Consider the following 23,998-nt stretch of genomic DNA (forward strand, 5'->3'; position numbering starts at 1 on the left):
TTTTTTTTTTTTTTTTTTTTTTTTTGAGATGGAGTCTTACTCTGTCATCCAGGCTGGAGCAGTGGCATGATCTCAGCTCAGTGCAACTTCTGCCTCCTGGGTTAAAGCAATTCCTGTACCTCAGCCTCCCGAGTAGCTGGGATTACAGGCATGCACCACCATACCCATCTAATTTTTGTATTTTTAGTAGACATTTGTTTTCACCATGTCGGCCAAACCGATCTCAAACTCCTGACCTCAAGTGGCCAGCCTGCATGACCTTCCAAAGTGCTGGGATTACAGGTGTGAGCCACCACACCCAACCTAGGCTATTTTTTAAAAAAATATCTCTGTGAGAAAAAGGTCTTGAAGACCATAACAATGACCTCATCTCATCTAATGTCATTCTGCCTTTCCTTATTCCTTCTCCCCACTTCTGCAAAGGACAAGAGGGAGGCATTTCACAAAGTCCTGCATATTGTCCAGTTCCTGGAAATAATCAGGTGTGTCATGTCCCTGTGTGAAAAATCTGCCCATGGACACTCACCAAGGTGGCAGAAAGCTGCAGCAAGGGCAGTGTGGGCATCTGGCCACTCTGTGCTCCTTCTAGATGAGCTGTCAGCTTTGGCGGTGCAGTCACTATTTTATTTGCAGAATAAAAGCAAGTATACAGGAGACACTAGCTACATGTGGCTACTTACATTTAAATTAATTAAAATGAAATCAACTTAAAATTCAGATCCTCAACTGCACTACTCACATTTAAAGTACTCAGTAGCCAAGTGTGGGTAGTGTCTACCATATTGGAAAGTGCATACATAGAACATTCCTGTCACCAAGACTAGGATAGAAAATTCTACTGGCCAGCACTAGAGGGTCCACAGGTTCTTTATATACCCCTCTGCCACTAACTGATTGCTACTCTCTAGCCAACACCTGCAGGATTCAAGGGCTACAGATCAACTGTCAAGTCCTGCAGGAGTACAACTCCTTGAAACCCAAAGAGCAAATGGGGATATAGAATGCCACACCTGGTTATGCCAAACAATTAACCGCACATTATTTTAAAGGCACTCTTTAAGGAAAATGACAAGGAAATGCGTAATTTGCTCTTACTTCAGGGAGTTCTGCCAAAGTCCTTAGCTTTTGCAACTCCATGAAAAACTTTCACACAGAATAAAAACAACACTTGATTCTCATCTAGATTCTAGAAAAAAGTGGAGAGGGGGAGAAGCAGCAAAATGTCTCTAGCCATTTGTTCCAAAGCTGGAATCCTTTGTATTCTTTTATGTGGTTCATTTTTGCTTTGTTACTTTGCATCAAAAAAGACTGCAGGGTTGTTGGTTTTTTCCCTTTTTAAAGATATAACCCCAAAGTTGCTGGGAAAGCATTACAATACTTATGCACCTTAGATTTATCATCAGACAAGTAACATTATTCAATAATCTGCCTGTAGGTAAGATAGCACATATATATATATATATCTTTAAAAAGGGTTTTTTCCCTTTTTAAAGATATAACCCCAAAGTTGCTGGGAAGGCATTAAAATACTTATGCACCTTAGATTTATCATCAGACAAGTAACATTATTCAATAATCTGCCTGTAGGTAAGATAGCACATATATATATATATATACACACACACACACACACACATATATATGTGTGTGTATATATATATGTGTGTGTGTGTATATATATATGTGTGTATATATATATATGTGTGTGTATATATATATATATATATATTCAGGTTTATTGAAATTGCCATCTCTCTAAAATCTAAGAACAAGAGAAAGTTGCTAATAAATTTTCAATTTCTCATATTGTTACTTTGGATCATGAAAATTATAAGAGGAACTAAATTCAAATTCCAGGCTGCTTTTTGAAAGACAAGATGACCTCATGATAGTCTATAAAGTCTGTGAAACATCTGTTTTGATAACATATGTACTTAAAATTCCCCACATGTCAGTTTCAAGTTACTACAAAATATAAGACAGCACCAGCTGGAAGGGTAAGGAGGAAAAGCTGTTAGCAAAGTATTGGGAAATGTTTAACATTTTAATGGGACCCAAGTCTCTTTACCATTTGCATATCATGATCTTTGGAAACAGGCTGAACTAAATCCTCAAGTATTACCCCTTCCACACATGAGAAAATCCCACCATGACCTCGGTATGTTTTCCCTTACCTCATATTGCAGTGTGTTTAATTCTGGTAACTTTTCACCAAATGCCCTCTCCTCATTTTGTCTATCCCTCCCAAATCCTAACCATTTTCAAGGACCAGTCCAAGTCCCACATTTTTCAAGAAAGTTGCTTCAGTTTTTTTAGCCCATACATTCCTACTTCCCTCTGCACCTACAGCGAATAATAATGGAGCACACAACTGCAACTTCACTGTCTTTACTCTCTGACAGACTGATCTCATCTCCTCACTCTTGCGGATTTGCTCACCTTTCGTGGCTTTTATTGAGATCGTGAAGCTCCCAACATTCTATCTTCAGCCCAGACGTCTCCCCTGAATTCATTTTCCTATTCCCTACGTCCTACTCCATGTCTACATTTAGAAGCCTAATAGGTACCTCAAATTTAAGTTGTGCACACCTGATCTGATCCTCTTCTAAATCTGCTCTTTTTCAGTCTTTGCATCTCAGTAAATGACAGCTCCCTCCTTCCAGTTATCAGGCCCCAAACCTTGGAAGCATCCTTGATGCTGCTTTTTCACTTATATTCCACATCCTATCCTTCAGAAATCCTCTCCATCACTTTCCAAAGAGACAAAGAATGCCGTTTTTCAGCATCTCCACTGCAACCAACCAGATCTAAGCCAACATCTGGACTGCTACAACACCCTCTTATTTAGTCTCCCTCTTTCCAATCTTGCCCTCCTATATTTATTCTCACAGTAACAAGCGATCTTTAAAATCACTTAATTAGGTCATTTCTCAGAGCAAAATCTTCTAATGGCTCCCCAACTTACAAAGTAGAAAAGAAGAAGGTAGGGAAAGAGTCATCATAGTACGATAACCTCTAATGCCTTGCATGTTGAACAGCTTGCCCTTTACATCTTTGGCTTTTTGCTGCTCTCCCCCTGGCTTGCTCTACTGGCTTTCTTGGAGAGCAAGCCAGGCATGAGGCACCACAGCACCTCTGCATATCTGCCTGGAGGGCCCTCTCCCTTACCAGGTCCAGGTGCTCATGTGGCACCTTCGCAGTGGAGTCACCAGTGTTAAAGGTACCAGCTGCCTCCACTGCCCCCTGAACTTCCTTTCCCCTTCCTCGCTTGTTTCTCCATAGCACTTACCACCAGCTAACATAAGACACATTTCTTATTTACTTATTTTCTGCCTCTATTCCTCCAGAAGTAAGCTCTAGCAGGACAAAAATGTTTGTGTGTTTTGTTCGCTGCTTTTATTCCTAAAATGGACTTTTATCCATTTCATTTATTATTGTATTTCCACCTAGAACTATGATTGGCAGGAGTTGGTATTTAAAGAGAGAGACAGAGAGAAAAGCCAAGTTCCATAACAGTTGCTGTGTCTTCCACTTTTCTTTTTTCATATTTTTAGTACAGACGGGGTTTTGCCATGTTGGCCAGGCTGGTCTTGAACTCCTGACCTCAGGTGATCTGCTCACTTCGGCCTACCAAAGTGCTGGGATTACAGGCTTGAGCCACCATGCCAAGTTCCACTCTTTTCTTTGTATATCCCTGGGTAGGGCTTAGAAAAAACGTACTTGTTGCCTGATTGTTGCTATGTTTGCATTGGCAACTATAAAATATTAGGTCATTTAAATAGTTGGACATATTAAATATAGACAGTGTTGATGCAATTAAAAGATGTAACTATTTTTAAAAGATTTCAAGGCTATTTAAACTTAAGCTCATAATCCCTGTTCAAGTATGAACAATTCTCAAAATCACCAATAAGAGATAGTTTCTTAAGTGCTGCCAAAAAAATGACACAAATCCTACTCAAAAAAGATGAAAAAAGAATCTGTCATTTTGGGGATAAAATTACAGCAAATAAAATAAATTTCAATGCCAGACCCTAAAACAAGTAACTTGAATTCTTCCCCCTTTGGGTTATTAAGGACAACTGCTTTAATACATCAATTCCATTTTGTCAAGTGATGGTGTTGGTAATGGCTTTAGTCAAACTGTTAGGGAAATGGGGAAATGGGAGGAATGCCACAGAGAGATGAGGACCCTTTCCCTTCCCCATGCTAAAAAAGTATATGTACTATAAACTGAATGTCTGTGCCCCTCCAAAATTGATATACTGAAACCCTAAACCCCAAAGTGATGTGATAGTATTTGGAGATGGGGCCTTAGGGAGGTCACGATGGTGAGGCACTCTTGAATAGGGTTAGTGCTCTTAAGGAGACGTAAAAGACCTTGTTTCTCTCTTTTCTCTCTCCTTCCTCCTCTTCTTTTTATTCCTCTTCCTCTTGTTCTTCTCTCTCCCTTGCTTCTTTCTCTCACCTTCTTCTCCAACCTCACCCAATATAAGAATACGGTAAAATTCAACAGCCCTTTATGCTAAAAATCCTCAATAAACTGGGTATTAACAGAACATATCTCAAAATAATAAAGCTATTTACGACAAACCAACAGCCAATATCATACTGAATGGGCAAAAACTGGAAGCATTCCCTTTGAAATCTGGCACTAGACAAGGATGCCCTCTCTCACCACTGCTATTCAATATAGTACTGGAGGTTCTAGCCAGAGCAATTAGGCAAGAAAAAGAAATAAAGAGTATTCAAATAGGAAAGGAGGAAGTCAAATTGTCTCTATTTGCATATGACATGATTGTATATCTAGAAGACCCCATCGTCTCAGCCCAAAATCTCCTGAAACTGATAAGCAAGTTCAGCAAAGTCTCAGGATACAAAATCAATGTGCAAAAATCACAAGCATTCCTATACACCAACAGACTTAAAGACAGCCAAATCAAGAACAAACTGCCATTCACAATTGCTACAAAGAGAATAAAATACCTAGGAATACAACTAACAAGGAACGTAAAGGACCTCTTCAAGGAGAACTACAAACCACTGCTCAACGAAATAAGAGAGGACACAAACAGATGGAGAAAAATTCCATGTTCATGATTAGGAAGAATCAATATTGTGAAAATGGCCATACTGCCCAAAGTAATTTATAGATTCAACACTATCCCCATCAAGCTACCAACGACCTTCACAGAACTGGAAAAAACAACCTTAAACTTCATATGGAACCAAAAGAGAGCCCGCATAGCCAAGTCAATTCTAAGCAAAAAGAACAAAGCAGGAGGCATCACACTACCGGACTTCAAACTATACTACAAGGCTACAGTAATCAAAACAGCATGGTACTGGTAGCAAAACAGAGATATAGGCCAATGTAACAGAACAGAGGCCTCGGAGGCAATACAACATATCTACAACCATCTGATCTTTGACAAACCTGACAAAAACAAGCAATGGGGAAAGGATTCCTTGTTTAATAAATGGTGTTGGGAAATCTGGCTAGCCATGTGCAGAAAGCAGAAACTGGACCCCTTCCTGACACCTTACACTAAAATTAACTCCAGATGGACTAAAGACTTAAACATAAGACCTAACACCATAAAAACCCTAGAAAAAAATCTAGACAAAACCATTCAGGACATAGGCATAGGCAAGGACTTCATGACCAAAACACCAAAAGCATTGACAACAAAAGCCAAAATAGACAAATGGGACCTAATCAAACTCCACAGCTTCTGCACGGCAAAAGAAACAGTCCTTAGAATGAATTGGCAACCAACAGAAAGGGAAAAAATTTTTGCAGTCTACCCATCTGACAAAGCTGATATCCAGAATTTACAAAGGACTAAAACAGGTTTACAAGAAAACAACAAATGAGCCCATTCAAAAGTGGGCAAAGGATATGAACAGATACTTTACAAAAGAAGACATACACGAGGCCAACACACATATGAAAAAATGCTCATCATCACTGGTCATCAGAGAAATGCAAATCAAAACTACATTGAGCTATCATCTCACGCCAGTTAGAAAGGCGATCATTAAAAAATCGGGAAACAACAGATGCTGGAGAGGATGTAGAGATATAGGAACACTTTTACACTGTTGGTGGGAGTGTAAATTAGTTTAACCATTGTGGAAGACAGTGTGGTGATTCCTCAAGGACTTAGAAATAGAAATTCCATTTGACCCAGCAATCCCATTACTGGGTATATATCCAAAGGATTATAAATCATTCTACTATAAGGACACATGCACACGAATGTTCATTGCAGCACTGTTTACAATAGCAAGGACCAACCCAAATGCCCATTGATGATAGGCTGGACAGGGAAAATGTGGCACATATACACCATGGAATATTATGCAGCCATCAAAAACATTGAGTTTGTGTCCTTTATAGGGACATGGATGAACTTGGAAACCATCATTCTCAGCAAACTGACACAAGAGCAGAAAATCAAACACTGCATGTTCTCACTCATAGGCGAGTGAACAATGAGAACACATGGACACAGGGAGGGGAACTTCACACACTAGGGTCTGTTGGGGGAAAATAGGGGAGGGACAGCAAGGAGTGGGGAGTTGGGGAGAGATAGCATGGGGAGAAATGCCAGATATAGGTGAAGGGGAGGAAGGCAGCAAATCACACTGCCATGTATGTACCTATGCAACAATCTTGCACGTTCTTCACATGTACCCCAAAACCTAAAATGCAATTAAAAAAAAAAAAGGAATACAGTAAGAAGGCAGCCATCTGCAAGTCAGGAAGGGGACTCTCACCAGACACCAGAAGTGTTAGCACCTTGACCCCTGACTGTCCAGCCTCCAGAGCTGTGAGAAAAACAACCAGTTTTTAATAACAGAGACTTCCTAGTCAGTAAGCCTGAGAAACGGCTGGAAAGCCTCAATCTTTCTACACATCCAGAGTGTTACCTATAAAACATCAACAATTATGTACAGACCAAATGCAAGCTAAGTTCTTTTTCACGTAAGATGACTTGAAGGTTATGTAGAAGATTTTATGGAAATCCTCCATCCATAAAATGTTTGAGCATTCCCGAGGGGAAATGCTGTAACATGCCAGAACAAACCCTACCAAGTGGTTTTATGGCACTTATGTTCAGTCCCATAAAGAGCAACTCAATCCTACGTGAGAGTATTCAGGTCTCTTCCAAGTTCATTGAGCTGCTGCAGTATAGAACCAATTGATCAGACACATGTGTTCAGCTTTGTGAAATCTGTATAAAAACTTTTATGTACAATTATTTTATCTATGCATTATTTTAAATAGAAAAGCAAACATTAAATACTAATTAGCATCAAGCTTGAGAGTTACAAAAAATTTATTTTTAACGTTTTTTTAAAAATAGTGTTAAATGCCAGGCAGTGGCTACATTACGGGAATGAAAGCGGTGACAATTATAATAAGCACTGTTCATTAACAATTTATTCATTTATTCAAGAAACATTGATCAAGTAGGGAGAGTCTGCTCATCAAATATCTGCTGGGCATCTACTCTCTGCCAGGGCTTGAGACGAGTAAACTAAGGCATTGTTTATATATTTAGGAGAATAGAAATGGTGGTCTCTAAAAATAGAAGAGTTGAATTCAAAAACTGGAGCACAGTGCAGTTTGGAAGCCTCTCTAAAGCAACTCAAGGAGGCTGAGGACCTACGAGACCTCAGAGCAGAGCTAATATTATTAATATATCTTGTATCATTTGAGGAAAATATAGTTATCAATTGTCTGTCAAATTTCAAAATGCAATTTAGAGTTTTAAAATATACATAATTAAATGTACATAACCAACTCCAATTTTTTAAACAAGACAAGGAAAACTAAATAGGAATACTAATGTTTCATCAGAAATAAACTTGAATTAAAATAACAGAAAATTTGACAAATATTCCTAAAAATTCTAATTAAGGGTAGATAATAGATAATCAAATGAAACCCACAGCCCACTGTAGGGTATCTGCGGTAGATTACCTGTAGGTTAACTGTAGATATTCGGACTGCTCTAATTTCAGAGAATTCATGACATGCAACAATAATATATGAAAAATAGTGTGAACACTTACTTTTTACTTATTCATTCTTTTTTCAGAGGTGGGGCGGAGGGTGTCTCAGTGAGAATCCTTACTGTCTCTTTATTTTTATTTATTTATTTATTTATTTGAGACTGAGTCTTGCTCTGTTGCCAGGCTGGAATGCAGTGGCACAATTCTGGCTCACTGCAACCTCCACCTCCTGGGTTCAAGCGATTCTTCTGCTTCAGCCTCCTGAGTAGCTGAGACCCACAGGCGCATGCCGAGCACCTGGCTAATTTCTGCATTTTAGCAGAGACCGGGTTTCACCTTGTTGGCCAGGATGGTCTCCATTGCTTGACCTCGTGATCCGCCCACCTCGGCCTCCCAAAGTGCTGGGATTACAGGTTTGAGCCACCGCGCCTGGCCTTTATTTCTATTTTTTAAGAGATGGAGTCTCACTGTGTTGCTCAGGATAGAATGTAGTGAGTATTTATGGGTGCAATCACAGCACACTACAGCCCCAAACTCCTGGGCTCAAGCCATACTCCTGCCTCAGCCTGCCAAGTCAGTGGACCATGGGCACAAGATACTACATGCTTGCTTCTTACTCTCTATTGCTGAATCAAGAGATTACAGATGACCACCCTGTATTTCCTCACTTTAAAAAAAAACCTCTGGAAGACGAGCTATTTCTGTAGGAGGAGGTCTAATTCAGACACAGCCATGCTACATCTTGGATGTCTATACCTTCCTCCACTCCCTCACCTGCTCCCACAAAGCACTTCAGCTTTTACCAGCTCCTCAAGTCAAGGGTGAATCTGGTGCAGCCAAATAAAAAATCCAAGACTGGTGTTGGTGAGGCAGGGGATAATAAACATCTTTTGTAATCCTAAAGATGAAGGGAAGAATAGCGCTCAATTTTCTATATATTCAGTATTCATCTTTTCATTTTTACAGCTCTATGATTAATTGCCCTGCTTTGCTCAGAAATGCCTCCGTCAGAATAAAATCTGGGTCTTCTATAAATTGTTCTTTTCTGAAATATTGTCTCCTCTATTAGTATAAATGTTTTGATTTTTTTTTAGGAGATTGGGGAGGGTGTACAGCACGTGGGGAATTTATTGTTTGCTTTTTGACTGCCTTTGACTTAATGTAGTCTAAAATATAAAAATAAAAGGGAAAGTGCATAGCTTGCAGGTTTGCACTATCTCAACGTCCACCTCTCTTAAAGCAGATGCAGACATTTTCTAACAGAGTGCATTTTAGATCAAATGGTTTACACATAACACAAAAACTATTCGAGATAAAAGGCAAGGGGGCTGGCTAAGAAAGAAGTAGGAAGAGAGACAAACTAGTTGTACATTCACAAAATTTAAAACCCAGAAGGACATCAGACACCAGATATTCCAATATTTTGTGTTGCAGAAAACACTGACCCTCGAGATGAACCCTCAAAATGAGTATTACTGTCAAATAGGTCTGTGAGTCACTGAATATTATATGCTATACTTTCTTTCAGATATTTAGAGTCAACATTCAGCTACTAAAGATTCTAAAAGTCCTGTAACTCAAAAAATTAAAACATTTTTAATCCATTCTCAATCCACTGCTTTTTCCTCCTGTAATGTCCCACAGAACCAGTGTTTCTCCTTACAGAGCCTCCTTCGGAAGTGCTGATCTTATGCAATTATTTTGAGGAAACTGAAGTTCAAAGAAGTTAACTGGCTTGGCCAAAATCCTACCACTAATTGCTGGTTGATAATTCAGCAAACAGCATGATGAGAGTTTAGGTAAAAGTGGGAAACAAGTAAAGATCTCAACATCTTTCCTTTCCACCCACACCTTACAAGGAAAAAGTTACCTCCTATATTTCCTCATCTCAGTCCCCTTGCTTGGACTCATATTCCCCGAACTTTCACTTGCCTACTCAAAGAGTATGTTACCCAGCTTAGATTCATTCATTAATGAGCATGTTTTTCCCCTCAGGGAAGCCTTTTAACAGTGATCTTCTAAAGCTGAATCAATGACTTGCCAAAGGAGTGACTTTGAAGGTGGAAGTGGCAGAAATCTGGGTGATAATTTAAGGCAGATGGATGTTTGTCCTTTTCAAATTTCTTTATTTTAGGGATTTCTCTGATAAGACAGGAATCATATAGGATCAAAAAGTTTTTTAAAAAACAATTATGAAGTAGATGATACTTTCTTTACTAAAAGTCCTATTTAGCTCCTTCTTCTCTGCCCACTCTTCCTTTCCATTTTTCATGTTCAATCTTATTCCATGCAGTGCTTTTCCAGCTGAGATCTGCAACCCACGTGCAATGCCAGAACTGCCCAGAAGCTATAGGAAATGAATCTGCTCACTTGTCTAAAGATACCTTATAGACACTATAGCACTGTACCTTTCTTGAATTTGCATGTCCTAGCTGAAAACTGACTCCTCTAGCAAAGAACTCTCCAAAATAGTTCCCAATTGAGAAGAAAGTACCACTGTAGACAGTACAAGTCTTTAAAATGCTATTCTAGTCTATGAAATGCAGTGCTCTTCATTCAGAAAGTTGAGCCACCAAATAGCTTTGGTGAGAAAAATTTTTTTTGTACCATGTTGCTTTTTGCTTGCCTGGTTCACCTATACCCAAGAATAACAACAATGGGAAAAGGAAGAGTTGAACCCTGAGCTGTTTATCAGGATTGCAAGGAGGTGATGCTGATACAGCCAATTCTCACCTGGTGTTCCTTAAAACAACATTTTAAGCCAGTTGGCTGTGATTCTAACCTATGGCAATGAACAGAAACAACATTGGCCATTAGAGATTAAACAGATCTGGCCTTGTCTATTTCTCTGTTTAAAAAGCACCAGCCCTAACTATGCACATTTTTCCCTTCCAAAATGCTGTATGGGCTACCATTAATGAAAGAGTTTTTCAGTAGCATAGACAAACATTGTACATCTTTATACATAGTATGTTTGCCATATTGTCTTATGGTTTACTCTATTAAGGATCAAACACATTAAACATATGCTATATGCTATATGCATAACCAGGTAGCCACCATGTGACCTAGAGAGAAAGAGTATCATTAAAGTAATAACGAAATTACAGATGAATAACATGTGTGATGAAATGGGGAATGATTATTTTCTTCCTCGAACTTTTCTGATTAAAAAAAAAATTGTAATTTCCTACTGATATGGTTTGGGTGTTGTATCCCGTCCAAATCTCATGTTGAAATGTAATTCCAAGTATTAAAGATGGGGCCTAGTATTTGGGTTGTGGGGGCAGATCCTTCATAAATGGCTTGGTGCCCTTGCCAGGGTAAAGGTAAAAATGTCATACCTAACTTTCCAAAGTCCTAGGTCATGGGAAACTCAGGGCTTAGAGTCTGTTTTGTGAATACCCTCAATACCTAAAAGGTATTCCAAAGACACAGCGGCAGGGTAGAGTCTCTAAGAAGAATGTGTACAGCTTGTGGAATTCATTTGTTCTTCCTGGACATCCAGGGACCAAAATTAGGTGACAGTTTGTCACATAATATAAAATCCATCCCTTCCATCTAAACCAAACTGCTATGGTTTGACTGTGACCCCTCCAAAATTCAGGTGTGGTCAGTGTGATAGTATTAAGAGATGGGACTTTCAAGAGGTAATTATGCATGAGGACTCCTCCCTCACAAATGGGAGTAAGGCCCTTATAGAAGAGGCTTCTTCACATGGCCTTAACTCACTTGCTCTTCTGCCTTCCCCTATGTGAGGACACAGCAACAAGGTGCCGCCTTAGAAGCAGAGAGACTATGCCCTCACCAGCCGGTGCCTTGATCTTGGACTTCCCAGCCTCAGAAATGTGAGAAATAAACTTTTGTTTTATATAAATTTCCCACTCCCAGGTTTTTTTTTTTTTTTTGTTATAGTAGTACAAACACTCTAAGATGCGATCCTTTGTGATTCTCCTCAGATCTTTATAGCTTTTCTCTATGAAATGTATTATTCTATTCAGCATATTGAGGGCTTACTCTATGCAAAACAATATGTTCATGCTGGCATCCATGAGAAAGAAGACTAGGAATACATGTAACAAAAAAGAGAATGTATAGAATGTAACAAAGAATATGTCAGTACAAAATACAGGTATACATAAAAGAGCAAAATTTACACTGATGAGGGAATCAGGAGCAAAGGTATCTTTGGGGAGGCTGCATTGAACTAGGCTTTGAAGGATGAAAGCATTGTCAATTGGAGAATAATGGATGGACGGACACCCCTGACCAAGGACACACCTGACTGAGAACAAGTTGCACCTGCTGCAAAAGTTTTTGTGAATTCACTCAGTTAGGTGATCGGGACTCTGAATTAAAAGAACTCAATAAAAGAAAATTCTCCCATGAAGTTATACATAAAAGAACAACCATGTACTTATAATACCATTCCTTTGATCTTCCATGAAAAGCCACTACATAAACACAGGATATTACTTTTATTAAAGTCAGTATTTTTAAGTGGCAATATTTTTAGAACACTTGAATTTTTTTTCTCCAAGATTGAAAATTTCTAAGAAATTAAATGTATTTCGGTGGAAAGTCCAAGAACAGGGAAGATCTATACAGAAAGAAAACATATTCTGCAGGGATGTGCTACATCTTTTAAATTATTTATTAGAGGTCTCATGTTCTTAGAAGCCAAGAATTCTAGAATGTTTATTTTAGTCTATATACCAATATTATACCACACTTTCAGTTAATCAAAGCAATTTTATTAGATCAGCATTAATGGGTAGTTTTAAATGTCAAAAAATATATGTTGGTTCCTACTCATCTGAGAATTTAATTAGTGCAGCCTCTTGATGTTTATAGTTGAAGCAAATGATGCACAGGCAGTGGGTGACCAACTGGCTAAAGGTCAGCCAGCTAGTTAAAGGTATAGCCAGTTAAACTGGAGTAAACTAAATAACTTGCCCAAGGTCACACAGGTAGCAACTAGTCAAGGCAGAATTACATAACAGGAGAGCCCAGACCTCCAGCCTTCCCTCTACATTGCCTCTCTGCCAGTGGAAAATTAACATAATCTCTCACAAGCAGGTAGAGTCTTGTGTATGAAAAACAATGCAAGTAAAAGTAGAGGGTAATAAATGCTGTTACTGTAAGTGCAAGTAAATGTATACATTATCTAAAGTTCTGTAACAGCATAAAAGAACTAGTATTTCTAGATGTCTTGATAGAAACTTAAGTAATGTGGACATTTGGGCTAATATATTATACTATGTGGTACTAAAAATTGTGCTTAAAAGAACCTTTATTTCTCCTGCTTTTTTAGGGCATAAAAATATTAAATATTTTTTGAAAATATTCACCCAAAATCCTAACTGCATTGTTATTTAATCATCTGGAATGCTTAAATGTACTTATTTTGATAGTTCAAGTAGCAATAATGATTTCTAAAAAAAAAAAAAAAAAAGGCAGAAATAGGACAATCCTGAGTTTATGATTTCCTACGTCTGTGGCCGAGAACCAGTTACAACTGTGGCAACAGTTTTTGGGAATTCATTCAGGTAGGTGATCAGAAATCTGAATTAAAAGAATTTAATAAAAAGTCTAGCAAAAGATGAAGATTTTACACCCAGTAACTTTCATTTTACCTAACAATCCATTATATGGTAATTACTCATGCATACACCTAAACACTTTTGAACCTATTTTTCATTTCACTCTGCATCCTCTTGTCCAGAGAATAAGGATGAGCAGGTGGGAATGCAGAACAGGAGGCAGGGGTATTACATTGTCTGACCTTATTGCTTTCTGTCTAAAATCCCTTGTTTTCAGATATCATCAGATGTGTTCTAGTTCTAGTTTTTAATTTTTATGAAAAATAATCCAAATTCACTCTACTTGTAACTGTGCATGAGAACTGGACTTCAGGTATCTGTCTAGCTGTTTTATTGTTGCAACCTGATAAGGGTAAAAACGTCATAGTAACAAGTTACAGCTATGATTATAATTGGTAGACTGGGAGAAAACTAAAATTACCTGATGGTACATCATGCTTGGGGGCTTCCCTGGGGGCCAAGATTCTGGAAACTGGGCACATTATCTATGAGACCCTGGAAGTTTTGTTTTTGAAGTTACAAGGGATATTAGCTCCTAGGGGAATGAGGCTTCTAAGCCAGGATGGCTCCAGCACCTGTCCAATATGGATCTCATCTCTTCACACCTGAGCTGTGGACCGTTTCAAGAACTCCCTCAAAGAGAAGAACCTGATGGCAACCAGGAGTTCCTGTCCTATGGCCTCTGGTTATAGGTAGCCTATGGGTTGGTCTATTTAGTCTTGGAGTCAGATTAAAAAAGACTGTCTAGTAGGCAGTGGTCTTCATAATGCATACACGAGGGTCCTATCCCTTGAGCCTTTATCTTCCTAGCCAGAGTTCTTCTCTTTATATTCTGCCATCAGAGAAATAGCTACTTTCCCCAAGCCTTCACTCAAAATCCTGGGCACTGACTTAACCATGTTATTACTATTATCTGATTCTTCCCTATCTGTCATTCTTAGAAATGACAATAGGGTTGCATGTTGTAACATATATACCAGAATTTAGGTAAGAACAAGATAAAAGTTTCTGTTCTTCTGCTAAGACTCCTTCTCACAATACCAGGGATATTACTGAATACTTTAACTACAGTGCCTTATTAAGTTGATATTAGAGAACAATCTACAATGACCCCTAGATCCCTTCTGGGGATCAGGTGTTAATATTTGTCTTAGTCTATCAGGCTGCTATAGTAAAACACCTTAGCCTGGGTAATTTATAAATAACAGAATTTAATGCTCACAATCCAAGATCACAATGCCAGCAGATCTGATGTCTGGTGAGGTCTCATTCTCTGCCTCATGGTTGGCACCTTGTTGCTGTTTCCTCACATAGCAGAAGAGACAAGGGAGCTCCTTTAAACCTTTCTTATAAAGGCATTAATCCCACTCATGACGGCTCTGTCCAAAAGGGCCCACCTCTTAACACTATTACATTGGGGATTAGGTTCCAACACAGAATTTTGGGGTATGCCAATATTCAGACCACGGTAATATTCAATCGTTATTATTTAATAGTTTATGGTATAAACTAGTCTTTAAAAGATTCTAGCTTATCAAGAAGGGCCAGTCAAAAAATAAAAGATGCTGACACGGTTGCAGAGAAAAGAGAACTCTTATACACTGCTGGTGGGATTGTAAATTAGATCAGCCATTGTAAAAAGCAGTTTGGTAATTTGTCAAAGAGCTTAAAACAGAATTACCACTTGACCCAGCAATCTCATTACTGGGTATATACTCGAAGGAATACAAACTGTTCTACATATAGGCAAACGAATGTGTATGTTCATTGTAACACTAACCATAATAGCAAAGACATGGAATCAACATAAATGGACAGTAAACTGGATTTTTAAAATGTGGTACATATACACCATGGAATACTATGCAGCCATAAAAAAGAATGAGATCATTTACTTTGCAGCAACATGGATGATGCTGGAGACCATTATTCTAAGTGAACTAATTCAAGAACAGAAAACCTAATACCACATGCTCTTGCTTATAAGTGGGAGCTAAACATTGAGAACACATGGGCACAAGGAAGGGAACAACAAACACTGGGGCCTACTTCAGGGTAAAGGGTGGGAGGAGAGCAAGGAATGAAAAATTACCTATTGGGTATTATGCCTATTACCTGCGTGAGGAAATAATCTGTACCCCAAACCCCTATGACATGCAATTTGCCTACATAACAAACCTGTGTATGTACTCCTGAACCTAAAATAAAAGGTTTTTTAAAAGGGGGTAAGAGCTAACTGGGATCATATATACTGGTGTACACAGTGGGAGGAAATGATGATGAACCCAAAGCCTGAAAAAGAGGTAAAATCCAGAGCCAAGAAAAGAAACAAAACACCAGCCCCAAAACACAAAACAAACTGAAATGAGAGATGGATGCAAGTGGCAGGAGCTGATCAAAACTCAAGAATAAGCCAGAGGATCCCAGATGACCAGCACAAACCACTTTTGCGGCCCAGGGGTCATATGATACAAAGACTGCCAGGATAACTTAAAAAACATGATTACACTAAGAATTGAGTGAATCATATAACCTCAGAGGATACAATGGGCCCTAAGAATGCTTCTTATTTCAAATTTCTACAAGCCTATCAGAGCTTTCAATCCTTTCACTCAATTCAAAACATTCAAAAATATTTACTGGGAGAGTCTTCTGTGCTACACCCCAAGGCAAGCACTACATAGAAAGAAAAAAAACAGATTTGGTGCCTGTCCTCATGGTACTTATAGTGTATAAAGGAGTCAGCAATGCTTCTATAACTTGGTTCTTTGGATCCTAATAGTTATGGCAAAAAATAATATCTTTTTACATTTCCTAGTTCTATTTTAAAAAGCAGGTGTTAATCTTCAACCACATTTTTTCATAACACCAAATACAAAAAAAAAAAAAGTTATTTCAACAATCTGCCCTTTTTACAGGGGGATTTCAGAGGGGGAGAAAAAGGCAAAATTGTCAACTACCTATTTTCAGAAGACATAGAAATGATAATCAAAAGAGCCCTTCTTTATATTAAGACTACATGAAACCTGAGGTTGTAATACTTAATCTTATTTTCATAATGTTTTTTCTTATAAGAACATTATGTGTTTAATGTAGAAAATGTGGAGAACACAGGTAAAAGAAGATAATAAAAATCACTTCCAATCCCATAATACTTAGAGATATCCACTGTTAATACTTTGATGTATTTCTCTCCACATAGATAAGTGAACAAATAGAGATGATTTATATAAACTTATTCAACCATCTATATTTAAAAACTAGTATCACATTAATACAGAGTTTTATATCCCACCCTTTTTCTAATATTAACTTTAACTTGGTGGACACATGTTATTTTAGAGAGCTGAGAGACTATTAGCCAGCTATGTTTTCTGCTGATAGGAACAGAATTTAAAACTATCTCCTATAAATGTTCTTGGAATTGCTTTCTCCAAGTACACTTATCTTCTGTTATTTTTCTTCCTATTTAGGTTGTCTTTTCAGTTATTTCTATAGTTCAACTTTAGCAGCTTGGTTTTTACTTACCATAAGAACTGCATATCACCCATAAGCATTTATAAAAAGTGTTAAATTAGACCATCCCCAAACTACTTCCTGGAAGAGGCTATTTGTCCTTTCAGAGACATACCTATTGATCTCCATTTTTCGTTTCCTGTTTCCTTAGTCAATTTCCCATTCATAACAAAAGGTCATGAATGAGGGGAGAACTGGAATCAGAAACCTAGTTAGGCTTTTTGAAAAACTAAAATACATTTTCTGCTACACTTTAGCAACAAACATATAGTCATGTATCACTTAACAATGGGGATATGTTCTGAGAAAGCCATCATTAGGTGATTCTGTCACTGTGTGGACATCACAGAGTATATTTGCACAAGCCTAGATGTATAGCTTACTACACACCTAAGTTACATGGTATAGCCTTTTGTTCCTAGGCTACAAACCTATGCAGTATGTTACTGTACTAAATACCATAGGCAACCGTAACACAAAAGAAAGTATTTGTGTATCTAAACATAGAAAAGGTACCATAAAAATACGGTATAAAAGAAAAAAGATATACCTATGTAGGGCACTTACCATGAATGGAGCTTGCAGGACTGTAAGTTGCTCTGGGCGAGTGAGTGGGAAGTGAGTGAGTGGCAAGTGAATGTGAAGGCTGAGGACATTACTGTAGACCACTACAGATTTTATAAATACTATGGTTAGGTTACCCTAAATTTATTTTAAATGTTTTTCTTTCTTCAATGTTAAATTAACTTTGTTTACTGTTAACTTTTTTATTTTACAAACTTTTACACGTTTTAACTTTTTGGTTCCTTTGTAATCACACTTAGCTTAAAACACTAACACGTTGTATGAAAATATTTTCTTCAAATCCTTATTCTGTAAGCTTTTTTCTACTAAATAAAAACATATTTTAAACTTTTTTGTTAAAAACTAAGATATAAACACACACATTAGCCTGGGCCTCCTTAGGGTCAGGATCATCCATATCATTGTCTTCCACCTCCACTCCTTGTGCCACTGGAGGGTCTTCACAGGCAATAACATGTGTGGAGCTGACATCGCCTATGATAACAATGCCTTCTTCTGGACTATTTCCTGAAGGACCTGCCTGAGGCTGTTCACAGTTAGTGCTTTATTTTTTAAATGTAAGTAGGAGTGCTCTGTAAGATAATGATAAATTGCACATTAATAGCAAATACATAAAACAGTAACATAGGTGTTTAATATCTTTCTCAAGTATTTTGTACTGTACATAATTATATGTACTATACTGTTATAAGACTGATAACACAGTAAGTGTGTTTATATAAGCATTACCACAGGTGAGTAATGTGTTGTGCTATGACATCACCATGGCTAAGATGTCACTAGGTGGTAGGAATTTTTCAGCTCCATTATACTCATATGGAACCACCATCATATAAGCAGTACATTCTTGACCCAAACATTGTTATGAGGTATATGACTGTATTTTCCTTCTTTAACTCTAATATGTCAATCACCCTTTTCTTCAGAAAAAAAAAAATTGTTACTTGCTGTAATCTGTGTTTACTTTGAATATGCATTTCCCAGTTGTCCACAGGGGCAAAGGTCTGGTTTCCAGGCCTCCAGTCCTTCCAGAAAGCCTTCACCTGACTGGATTCCCCAAGGACACCAGTCAATGCCCCAGAAATACCCCAGATTGCCGTCACGTACCCACCAAGCTTCTTCAATATATTTTAGGTGAAGGCCAACTAGTCTTGGTGATTTATCTGTAGCTAGTCTGCTGATTAGGTCTGCAATATCCTCAGCACTTGCCACTTCTTGATCTATTACCTCCAATGTGCGTATTCCTTGAAAAAGTCTGGTTGTAGGAATATTACTCAGCAAAAACAGAAGCAAAGCAGAAGCAAAGAATTCATTTACATTCTGTTTTATCTTTTTATCTCCCAGTACATGTTTGGTATGACAAAAGCTGAGTAGTTCCACAACCTTTATTTCACAGTATTTAAGAGACTTTCATTATTATTTTGGAAATCCATTGCAAGGATTTTTTTTTTTTTTTCTTAACAAATTCACTTTTGGCTACCGCATCTAGTATGCCTGGAATCTGTCACCCTTCATGAGGTCAGTTTAATAAACTGGTCCTTCAAATTTTCCTTATTTATTACATGTATGCAAGTAAGCTTTCTTTTTCTTTGCTTTACTTTCCCTATGTGTTTTCCTTATGTGTTTAGTGTTTTACAGAGCTTGGGTACAAGAATTGTTTTTCTTATCAACATTTGGGTTCCCATAAGGTATTTCATATGCTCCCCACTTTCTTATGGGTAAATTAAGTATTTCTTTTCATTTCTTCTTTAACATATCAGCACTGAATTCCCTTTTAGAGACTGATTATACTCTTGATGTCTTTCTTTGTAGTCCCTTCTTCTATTAAAATACTTAATTGAATTGAAGCACATATCATTCATCATTACATGGTGCAATCTGTGTTACATCTGTTAGGCACTCTAAACATTTCCTGAAAGAATGTATGATACCAACAGCTAACAATAATGGAGCATTTGGTAGGTGTCAGGCCCCATTCTAAGTATTTTAAATGCATTGTGTCATTAGATGTCAGGCACCAGATGGTAAACTTCATTGGCAAGGAGTTTTCACGTGTATCCCTAGCATCTAGAGCAGAGCAGGTACATACTAGGCAATCACTAAGTATTTGCTGCATGAATAAATTTTAAAAACTCCATGAGGTAGGTATATTATTCATGCTTTACACATAAGAAAATTAAAGCGCAGAGAAGTTCAATCATTTTTTGAAGTCCCACAGTTAGTATACGTGAGACAACACTTGAATCCAAAGCCCACATACTTAACTAAGACTAATTACTAGTAAGCTCGACAATCACATTATTGCAAATGAAATTAATCCCATTAATAAATACTATGCAATGACACAAGTAAATATTGTAAGCAATCATTTTCCAAGAACAGATTTGCAAATGATGAGCCCTTAAAAATAATCAATAGGCAGATATCTGTACACTTCTTATTCCTAGCTTTGCAAGTAAAAATATGATTTCTCTTTAACCAATGTCTTCTGCGACATTTGTACACTAGTCAATGAGGATTTCAGGACTTTGGATAAGTGGGTGCTATTTTTGTTTCCAGAGTGGTTCTGAATTTATTTAAGTCATCTGTTTTGTCAATTCTTTTTAAAATAAGAATGGCACTAATGAGATATTCATGTATTATCTCCCTTGTTAATTGTCTACAGAGCTTATGAGAAGTGTGTTTATGAAATAGAAGACTTACATATTTCTCACACATCTCTCTTACTGTTACTTGGCTTTTCTGAAACACTACCATTAGGACATCACCCTTTAGGGTTTTGATTATGTGTACCTTTAACAACTCATTATCAAAAATAATGTATCTCTTTGAAAAGGGTAGTCCTTTAAAACCATTCTTAGTTTTCACCTTAAATCTTTATCAGCCCTCACCTTAGTGAGAACTAAGTGATATTTAGCAAAGAGCAAAGCCTTTTGGGCATGGTTCATAATGGTCCCTCAAACTATGGGTTGAACAGTAAAAAGAGGTGCAGAAATCAGAAGTAGGTAAACAACAAAGAAGTAGGTAAATACCAAAAAGGAAGGAAGGGAAGAAGTGAGGAAGGAAAGAATTTGAAAGACATTTGACTTTGAACTCTGCTATTGACCTTGGAAAAGTCAATCTTTGAAAGCCTCAGTTGCTTCACCTGTGAAATGGGGATGATAAAGATATGATTTCCTCAGACGCTTTAATAGTAGATTTCAATGTGCCATATAAACTATCCAGTATGATACAACACGTGGTATGTTTATTTACTTGATATTATTTGCCTATAATCAGCCCCATTTATGCATCATGTACTATAAACGTTCACCTTACAAAGACTGTCAATAGCTTCAGAGTGTAGCCTCATGAATTGTCTCTCTTCTTTGGTCTGGAAGCATTTCCATTATTTTTAACCCAAGGAACCAATTCACAATTTTTAACAAGCTTTGTGTGCCTACAAGCTCAGAAAGCTTACTGTGTGCTGTCAGGACTAGAGTTCTAGAAACCTTTGTTTAAACAAGGAAGCCTCTTTTAAGTCCTGTTTCAGCCTGGTGCCTTTGGTCGAGGTGGAAACTAAGATTGAAAACAGATAGATGTTTTACATTTAAATGGGTTTAACATAAATGTGCATTAAACCATTTCATGGACGATTGCACAAATATCTTTTGCAAACTTGGTGCACGTGAGCACATATACAGTAACCATTAATGTCTTCTAGAGAAATAAGGTGCAGATCCAAAATTTTAAACAGCTAGCTCGAGTTCCTCTCACTCGAAAGAAAATGTAATGGCTTTAAGAGAATTGCTCTAATAATATCATAGCATCTGCAATGGCTGGCCAGAGCAGAGCAGAACAGAGTGTATGTCACCGCAAGTCAATTTAACAAGAAATAAGCTTCCCCCTGGAGAATATAAACTCCCTTGCCTCCCACAAAGAAAATTGAATTTTGGAGGTCACACCTTGGATAGGTTACGAGAGAGAAGCTTAACATTCTTTTTGTCATATGCTCTGGGAGGTCAATGCTGTTCTTTCAGTAAGTCACTACCAAAGACTCTCTTCCAGCCCCTCCAATTCTCTCCCCCCACCCCATGATAACAAGTCTTTGGAGTCCTCTAGAAAATGGGATGTGATTATGACGCCTGAAAATGCCAAGGACCACACCGAAGGCAATCATGCTCAAGCACCAAGTTTTGAACCCTACAATGAGGAGCAGAGTAGATAATGGGGCAGGGAAGGGGATTGGAGGAGGGCAGAAATGGTGAGGCTATATGGTGGGGGTCAGAGTGAGTGAGACCATCAGATAAGTGAGCTTTAGGTTGTAACTGAATGCTTAGCCAAATGTGAATAAATCGAACTGCTGTTACCAAAGAGAAAAACGGGTCGCCAAGTCAAGCCCAGGCCAAGTCCCAACTCTGTGGGTGGACAGTCTCTTCCCCGGGTGGTCGGAGTGGGTCGTTGAAAGGCCTAGCGTGGTCTTGCAGCGGCGGAGAGGTACCCCCAGCGCGCTGCACCTCCCTCAGAGGCTCCGGGTGGGCGCAGCCGAGCCACCGCCACTGCCCCCCACCCCGCAGCAACATGTGGGGTGCTGCTAGTCCACCGCCCAGCAACTCCCTCCAGCTGGAGTTCCTGGTGGACGCACGCTGGGCCGTGGGAAGGTGGTGAATTACTCCTGGGAAAGGTTCCTCCAGCCTTGAACTTGACAGCTCCTGACCTTTGCATCCCACCCTACGCGCGCCAGCCCAACACACACGAGCACACACGCCCCTCTGGACCCGTCCAGGCTGCGCGCGGGTCTCTCTGCCCACTCGGAGCAAAACGCCGGAGGCCGGGACCCCAGTTCCTCCGGCCCCAGGGGGCTGCCCTAGCACTGGGTAGTTCCAGCGACTCAGCGCACTCCCTGGCTTGGCCAGGCCCCCGCCTGAGCCGCGGCCGCTGGCACCAACCCCCTGCTCTTTTGTGCTCTCCCGGGAAGCCCGCCTCTACTCACCCGGGCTGCGCGCGGATTCCGGCCGCCAGCTGCAGCCCGCTGCCCCATCCCACGAACACTGCGGCGCCCCCAGAGTGTGCAATGCGGAGCCCCGCCAGCGCGCGGCCGGAGCCCGGGAGCTCAGGGAGGGAGCGAGGAGGAGGGAGCGGGGGAGAGGCGGGGGGCGGCGGGGGGCGGCGGGGGGCGCGCGCGCCACTCCCACTCGCGCCGGGCACTGGCCGCCTCCCGCAGCCGCGGCCGGCCTGGCCTCGAGGGCGCGGGACCAATCAGCGAGCGCGGGGGGAGCGGAGCCCTCCGCGGGGCGCGCTCATTGGCCCGGCGCGCGCGACCCAACTCCGGGAGAGGCGGCTTGAGCACCAAGTCTGTAAACTCCGGCCCGCGGGAGCCGACAGCCCCGCGCAGGTGGGGCACCCGGGCGCCGCGCTCCCGCCCTCAGGGTGAGCGGAGCTGGAGGGATTTGGGATCTGCCCGGGAAGCCTGTTCCCAGTGAGCGTTCGAAGCGAGCAGTGTTTGCTCAGGGAGCACCGATTCCTTCCTGCGCGCGACCCCCTGCGCCTCTCCCTCGCCGCCAGCCTCACCCCGGCCAGCAGCTGCGAGCGTGGCGGGAGGCCCAGCAGTGTGAAATGACCCCGGCCAAATCTCACTCCCCGCCATGCCCTGAGCCCCGCGAAATCCGCTGGACCGCAGAGCTGGAGCTGAAGAGCAAGTGGAGCTCCGAACCCACGGCAGGCGGAGACCACTTGACATTTACAGTAATATACCCAGGCTGCGAGGCGGAGGATGGAGGCAGTGGGAAGAGCCAGGAAGGCAGGTCTTAGGAAGTGGTAATCCGGTTATGCGTTTTGGTGGAAAAAAGTCCAGAGCATAATACTGCCACCCTCTGCCCAACCCTTTCCCCAGGTAAAGCCCCTGCAGCCCTCTCGGGCCCTATTGGTTTTTCTCTTCCTTGTTGTAAATAGTGTTTGATCCCTCTGGATGTTTCAATCTAGAGCCTCAGAGTGGAAGTGGGGCATAGTCCCACTCTCCTCTCCTCTCCTCTGAGCAGCGCGGAGGCGGCAGGGTGGGAACCAGGTGACATGGGTAGGTCCCCGGAAGGTCTGGAGGAAGAACTCCGCGGGTACGTTTTGGGGATCTCGGAACCAGCTGTCCCACCTCCGCCCTGAACTTGGTCTGCAAGGCTACCTTAAAGAGGGCGGCCCACGCTGTGGCTATTTGTCCATCTTTGAGACTCCTCCACCTTCTGCTTGGATTTTTCTACTCCTGGAGCATTTTTTTAGGCCTTCCCTGAATCACCCTG

The 23,998-nt window shown here is 40.1% G+C and overlaps 1 protein-coding gene across 1 annotated transcript in view; it reads right to left on the bottom strand.

Annotated features, from left to right (window-relative positions):
- Positions 1–22,958, bottom strand: part of LYPD6 (LY6/PLAUR domain containing 6) — a 165,202-nt gene extending 142,244 nt beyond the window's left edge. Inside the window, exon 1 of the mRNA XM_032286345.1 lies at positions 22,702–22,958. The gene's annotated coding sequence lies outside the window, so the exon portion shown is untranslated. The remainder of the gene's footprint in view (positions 1–22,701) is intronic.
- Positions 22,959–23,998: the final 1,040 nt, after the last annotated feature.

This window comes from Sapajus apella, unplaced genomic scaffold (assembly GCF_009761245.1).
Source record: "Sapajus apella isolate SASKATOON/1434 unplaced genomic scaffold, GSC_monkey_1.0 scaffold18, whole genome shotgun sequence".
Taxonomy (NCBI): Eukaryota; Metazoa; Chordata; class Mammalia; order Primates; family Cebidae; genus Sapajus; species Sapajus apella.